Below are 7,742 nucleotides of genomic sequence, written 5' to 3'. Positions count from 1 at the left end.
CATCGCGGGGCGCCTGGGTGGCGGCGCCGAAGCCAGGGTCACAAGGGCAGGGTGTGAGGTGGGGGCGGGAGACCAGGGCAGAGGTCGGCGCCCGCTGTGGGTGCTTTCACGCCGCAGGCATCGCTCGCTGGGCTCTGGCGCCCAGGGCGCAAATCAGGGGCGCAAACTCTGCCCCAGGCGGCGGTGGCTGCAGTCGGGGTTCACTCAGGAACAGCTAGGTGCCCGCGGCGGCCCAGATGCCTGGACGTCTCTTCCCCCCGGGGTGTGTTCCCAACCAAAGGCGAACTGGAGTAGGGGTCTCCGCGAAACCTGCGAGCTGAGCCGAGCCACCGGGAGAATTGAAGAGGAGGAGGAGGAAGAGGAGGAGGCGGCGGCGGAGGAGGTGGAGGAGGAGAAAAAGGAGGAGGAGCAGAGTGGGAGGAGGAGCTGCCGGCCGCGGGCCCAGCCGCGCGCAACGCTACCCTAGCGCGCGCCGAGCTCAGCTTCGGCTCCGCAGTCCGCGCCAGCGCAAGCCTCCGCGCCTTTTCTACAGCCGCGCCTGACATCACGTCCTGCCGCCGTGCCATTGGCCACCCGGCGCCCCAGGCCTTGGCAGCGCGTGCTCCGGGAAGGCGGGAGACCCAGAGGGAGGGGAGAGGCTAGAGGAGGAGAGGAGCGGAGAGAGGAGGTGGTGGGAGCTGGTGGGCGAGGCTGGAGGAGGAGGCGAAAGGGAGGGAGAAGGGAGAGCGCGGGGTTTGGAGTTTCTAAGCTGCGAACAGTTTCCTGTGTTTCTTCAGGAAGGAAAATTAAACCTTTCCTGGAGTCTCTATCCTAAGAAAGAGCTGCCAAAGGATGCTTGAGTAGGTCTCCATTCTCCCCCTTGGCCTCTGGAACCTGGGAGTCGGGAGGGGCAGAGAAGACAGACCGGGAATACAGTTTCAAGAGGCTTCGGCTGCTTCCCGCCCAGCTGGGCTTCGGGCTGGGGCACTACTCTCCGCGCTGCGAGCAGCGGCTCAGCCCTCCCTCCCGGGGACCAGGCGCAAGTGCCAGGAGAGCAATGACATCCTTGCTGCAAGCGAGCTAGGGACTATACTGCCAGGCATGCTGCTCCTGAATCTCCCCAAAGCTCTGCAGTCTGGAGGCATGTCTTTAGGAACTCAGAAAAAGAAACAAGGAGTCCATAACTCTCCCATGTACGTGCAGTGTGATCCTGAGAGAGTGACTCAACCTCCTTTACAATGTTTAACTTTCTCAATGGGAAACAAGAAGGTCCCCTCCTCTTAGGTGTTTGGGTGTGATGAAAGAAATGAATGGAAAATGTATAGAACATAGTAGGCACTCAGCGAATTTATTAACCGCTCCCTCTTTTTCTTTTTCTATTCAGACCTTCTCACTCCGGGGTATACTTGGCAGTTCTTAAAGACCACAGGCCCATTCTCTTCCTGTGGGGTACTCCATCCCACTAGCAAGCACGCCCTCACACCCAATCTGGATCCACCCAGCCACCTGGTTGCACCAGAATTAACAATAACACGGCCTGCCCAGCAAATCCCAACTGCTAGCACTGAGTCTCTTGTCTGAATCCAGGGCAATTGCTAGGTGTCTGGTGGCACAGAGAAGTTAAAAAAAAAAAAAAGTAATCTTGGGTGAAGAAGGAAAGGTCAAGTCAGTTACTGAAACTCCTTTTCTGTGTTCATTTTGCAAGTTGCTTTCTTTCCATATGATAGGGAGTAGAAATGTAGTGTGAAATGTTAGTCTGCTTGCCTGGCACAACCAAAGGGAAGCCAGGACCTCTGTAGTTTGTCTCACCGGACACACAGTTGAGGCAGCATGAAGTCACGCTTTTTACACAGTGTATATAACTTTTGCACACAAGTATGTGTTACACTCGTGGTGCCTAAGCTTGTGTCCATGTGTGAAAACACTCACGTTCGTCTCTTTTGTCAAAAATACAACCAGCTGAATTTTATCATTGTTGGCAAAACCATAACCAGCACAACAGTACAGGAACATCATACCCAAGGGGGCATCTGGACACCCAGGACTGACACTTGTGTGCTAAGGAGAGCCTACTTAATCTTCTGTGAGTTCCTACCAGTGTGTTTGCCAAAACTCTTCAAGTTATACATGTGTGTGTGCACACTGAATGTGCAAAGGTGCCCAAACTCTAGGGAAAGACCATCAATCTAAAGACAGGCATGAACATGTGCAATCACACGGAGAGTTCTTCAGTGTCCACATAAACGCTGGCCTATGGTCAACTCTCGGAATACATTAGCACGTTATACTGGGATATCTGGGACAGTTTTTTTTTTTTTTCTCAAAGAAAATAGGAAATGAAAATTGAATCTGGGAGTCACCAGTGTTGATCTGGGGGTTGTTCTAGGGGCAGGAGACTTTGTAGGAAGCCTGGGGTGATGTCTTTGGTTCTGGCTGGACTCAAGGGGCTGCCTTCAGAGCTGGGGAGGGGATACTTGGTGATTCTTGTTAAAAGGTGCCCAGAGGATAGGGAATTATACTCATAAAGAGATGTATACCATTCAGTACCCACCTCTCTGACCGGCAGTCCCCATCCATCCCTAGCCTCAACTCTCCGGCTGTTGGGATCCCCACCTGGGGCACTTCTCTATTTATTCCTCGCATCTGACTAGGACGCAATACCAAGTCTATTGGACGCTCAGGCGCATCTCCCGCCGCGGGGAGGCATCTGGGCATCCCGGCCCTGGATTCAGAGGCCGCTAAGTTTGTTAATCACTGGGGGACGTCGTGCAACCGCTTTGCCCTGTCCTGGGAGACTAGGCAAGGCAAAGAACAGGCTGTAAACACAGATTCTGACACGTGAGTGACATTTACACAGTGCGAGGAGCCGCAGCCAAGAGAAAGGCAAGGGATGGGGTGGGGGTGAGGGTATCAGGCTAGGACAGGTAACTGAAACATTTACAAATGCCCTCGACCCCCTCCTGTCAGGGGTAAAACACCCTCAGTTCCCAGTACCCTGCGTTTTGTAGAAGGTGACAGGTGAACGGGTTTCAGGTCTGGCCACTGTCGCCACTGCCTACCTCCCCACCATCTGCTTCCCCGCAGACTAGCAGACCCGCCGCATAATGAGGTAGCAGCCTCCAGCCGGCCACCGTGACTAACTCAGAACAAAAGCGCTCCTCCACGCCTTCTCCAACAAAAGGGCCACCAGCCCTGGCGCTCCCCGAAGGCTGCGGGGATCCCGGTTGCCGGCTGCGGAGATGCGGCGCGCAAACTTCCCGGGGCTCCCGGGGCTGGCGGCGCCACCCGGCCGGGACCGCCGAAGGAGGAAGCGCCCAGCCCAGGGAGAAAGTGAGGCCAGGCTGGAGGAAGGGAGAGGGGGAGGAGGGCGCCGGCCGCTGCGGAACCAGGGTGATTGATCTGCGCGCTGTTCCCGGCGCTCTGTCCCGTTATTAGAGCGGCCAAAGCAGGGCCACGCAAATACCCTCGGAATCGCCAACTAATTGACGCTGCAGGCAACTATTTCATTGTGCGCGCTGGTTTTATGTCTTCATAGCCGGTGATTGACAAGGTGTAATTAGTCATCTCACTCGGTGATAAACATGGGCACCCTCCTCCCGCGGCATCAGGCCGAGTGTACCAGCAGAGGAAGCGATAGTTGACGCTGATATACCATTAAATCAAAATGAAGACGTTCAGAAGTGTGTGTTTGCTGTGACGCTCTCATGGTTTATTTCTCAAATACGGCACCAACAGATTTACTTGATTTGCAAGTTAACTACAACATTAACTGGTTTTATTTATTTTGCCTCTTTCCTTCCTCTTCCTAGGCAGGGATGTTACTCTTGGAGTATGTGAAGACAGTTTGCTTTTTGACAAGCGAGCAAGCGGGCGCCCAGATTTCTACAGCCCTTGGAGTCTCCCGGAGGGAAAGGCAGATAGAACAAACCTCGGACTGGGGAACCATCCAGAAGGGCTCTGCACTGGGGAACCGCCCCACCCTTTGGTCCCAGACTCTCCTGCCTGGGGCTTCCCGCTTGGTGCTACTAAAGGATTGCCTCAAGCTCTGAGGATGAAGCTGGGGTTTAGGGTTCCGGAAACCTCTCGAATAACAACTGTGGGGGAGAAAGAGACTCTGCCAACATTTCTTCTCGGCCTCACAACGGAAAGGACTGTTTTCTTAAAGCTATTGGCTTCAGTCACAGAGCCAGTGGCCCGCCACTATTGCCCTTGTCCCCTGTGTAAAGCATAACTTCTCTGTGCTTGCTTGTACCGTTCAGCAAATTACATTCCTTGCTTACTAAAGTGGGTCTTGCACAGATAAATGTATAAATATTCTCTCTCTCTCTCTCTCTCTCTCTCTCTCTCTCTCTCTCTCTCTCTCTCTCTCTCCTGTTACTGATGCTGGTTACTAATTTCAGAAACCTGGGTGCTTACATTTTAAGTGGGAAGAGACCTGATCTGTTTTGAGAGCATCAACTGAACAAAGCCACCAGCATCTGAAAATGGTCTCCAGGTTACTCCACATGCCCTCAGGAGACCCCATTGGGGAATGGCTCCTGCACTTTTGCCTTCTTTCTAACCTGTTTCTTTCTTATAGAGCAGAAAAATGAAATGATTTTTCCCCATCAGGCAAAAGAGTGTGGGGAGGAGGCAGCACCAGGAGAAGGGGGGGTGAGGGTCACCGAGACTGTCGAGGAGCCCTGCATCTTCAATGAGGACTGTCCTCCACCCCCGGGCTTACAGGCCTTGTTCGGGTAAGGGAAAGATGCTTTATATTGATGAGAGAGAGGTTGTCTGCAGCAGCAACTGTGCTCAGGCCTGACTCGTTCACTATGGAATCTGTTCATTGTTTTGGTCATACCATACAGCGATCTGCTGATCACCAGTATCGACAATATAAGTCAGTGGGACCTTCATTATTTCCAAGAGGAGCCCCATGTCTGTGACACTAGAAGAGACAAGTAGGTTGGCCCATGGCAGGCAGACGGGAGACGGATTTCTCCTCTTCTCCCTGCAGCGATCTGAACAATTGGGGGGGGGGGAGAGCCTCCCTGGGCGTCAGCTGAGAAGGTTGGGGAACTAACCAGGGCTCACGCTCTCTCTCTCTAGGGCCCTGTTAAATGCACTGAACTTAAAATGAAACACGAAGTGTGAATTTCAGGTTTGAACATGATGCATGGGGAAATGTGAAGGTTGGCAGCCCTTTCCTCCCTCCTGCCTTTCAGTAGCAGGTATTAATATTGTATTAAATGTTATGAGAAAGTAAGGGCTGTGGAGAGGAATGTGCTCAGATGCAATTTTGTCAAGGTTTTTATCTGTGATTATGGTTCCAGATGTAGAAACTCCCGGAGGAGAGAAATGAGGGGCTGCTGGCATGTGACATGTGTTTTAAGGTGTTTGGCAGTGTTTCTCAAAGTGGTGACAAAATGTTCAATTTTATTACAGGGAATTGGTAAAAGACATAGGAATTCTAGGTCAGAGATTATTCACCTTCAGCAAAAACAATTTACCATTATTGATTAGGGTGTGGAAAGTTTGTATCTGGGCCCTCCTCAAATCACATTGCCAACAATATAAATCTGTCAGATCAAATTATTCTTAAAGAACAATTGCAACAGAATACACAATAAATAATTGCACTCTCCTCCTTCCCCTACCTCATTTCCACAAAAAGATACACTCTGCTCTGGAAAGAAAAGGAAAGTGACTATTACAACAGGAGGACTTGCAATCTATGTGCTTCAAGGATATCTTGTATCTAGAGGATCAGTTCTTTTTAACTTAGTCCACAATAGCAGTCAGCCCTATAATGAACATTTTGCTAACCCCTGTTTTCAGACTTTCAGATTAAAGAAAGCAATAAATTGTCCCACATCGGGAACCTTAGTTGCTTAAAGGAGAATCAGGAAGGTTTTGTAGGAGGAAGTAAGGATGGTGGTGATGGGAGAGAGAGTAGAAGAACCACCAGGTGGCTGACATCTCTTCTAATTGCATGCACTTGATACTGGAAAATTTTTCCCACCAGTCTTTCTTTATTCAAAGGCATCTCCACCATCCCTCTCAGAATGCAAGACACCCTAAACTACATTTTGAACACAAGTTCCTCTAATAAATCTTTTATGAGCTTCACATATACAAGTATTAATAGATTGGGGTGCCCAGCTATGGTTCACTAGCCGGTAGGTTTGGTAAATACTTCCATAGACCAGAAAGGGGTTTTGCCTCAAGATTCTGGGTTGGATTTCTCCAGGAGTCCCCTACCAAAGGCCAAAAGACCTTACCCATTTACTGACACTACTGCTGCTTACAAGTCATCCCACATCTAGCACATTCAAACCTTACCCTTCCTGTCATCCTAATCAAGGGACACTCCAGCCTTGACATGATTTTACCATCACAGGTCATACTAGATAGACTTCAACTCAAATTGCACTTTCCTTGAGAGTCCAGAAACTTCCTCTCTTTGGTGTGGGTTCAGGTACTTTTCCAACCTTCCAACAGGAATAGTGAGTTTGGAAGAGAAAATAGTCAACATGACTATCATCTCATCCAAAGCAAAAGACCTTTCAGTATCCCTAACCCAACTTTTCCCTGGGTCTGATTAGCAAATCTTTATTGCTGTCCAGGGAAGTTGCCATTGTCTCTTTAGGTGAGAAATGAGTCATTTCCCACAGATGCTTCAGCTAAAGCCCAGCCTCTAGGCACCCCCTCCCCCAACATTTTTTATTCTCCCATTAATTAAAACAACTAATGTCCCATTGATTATCTTTGCATGAATGGAAATCATTAAAGCCCTTGCAGGTATATGGGAAATTCTGTTTGCTTAAGTATTCACACTTTGATTTCCTATAGACTCATTTTTTCAAGCATAAAGAGATTAAAACAAAACAAAACAAAAACAAATCTCTGACACTTTGCAATGAAATATGAAAACTAGTTTTCAATGAGCTTGTGGGAATCTCTGGCAGGAAGAGGTGTTCTGATGTCCCTGTACTATCACTGAAGTTAACCCTCCAATAAAGGGGTCCTAGACAGTTAAGGCAGACATTGATAGGTTGAAAGACTCGGGCTTTTAATTTGTGCTTGTTTGGAGTCATACAAGCCCTTCCAAATTGACTTTCAAACCACTGTGCTAGCTCTCAAAAGTGAATAAGAAGAAAGGAAAGACTAGGAGAAGGAGGAAGAGGAGAAGGAAAGGTAGTAGACAATTGGATCTGTTTGAAACTTCCCAATCAGTTTGGCTGGTTCAGCTTGCATCCATTTCTGGGGGCAGCCATAATTAGAGTGATCTATTTTGCATTTACTTCTCTGTGCAAGCAGTACATTACCCACTCTTCCCTTGCTTATTAAACAGTGCCACCTGCACCAGACTCAACAAAGCTCTTCCATCCATCAGACCCAGCTAAGGGTCCCAGACCATATATTTCCATTAACTGAAGCTCAGCTGAATAGTTGATGACAAGTAAAGCAGTTTCTGGGACCTGTTTTTAAACAATCTTTTCAGATATATATATATAGATATAGATATAGATATATAGATATAGATACATACATACATACATACATATATATATTATATGAATTCCTCAAATTGTCATGTTTTACATACCCATTTTATTTTCTCTATATAGTAACTTAAACAGCAATTAGCAAGTTGTTTAATTAAGGCACTAACCTCTGCATGCCACCAAGGTGCCTCCAGCACAAACATTCATAGGTACTAGGCAATGCGGTCAATATTTTGTCACTTAAAGCCTCTGAAGCTGACCACCTTGATAGCC

The sequence above is a fragment of the Micromys minutus genome (genome assembly GCF_963924665.1).
Source record: "Micromys minutus genome assembly, chromosome: 13".
In the NCBI taxonomy this organism is placed as follows: Eukaryota; Metazoa; Chordata; class Mammalia; order Rodentia; family Muridae; genus Micromys; species Micromys minutus.
This window is presented reverse-complemented; position numbering follows the sequence as displayed.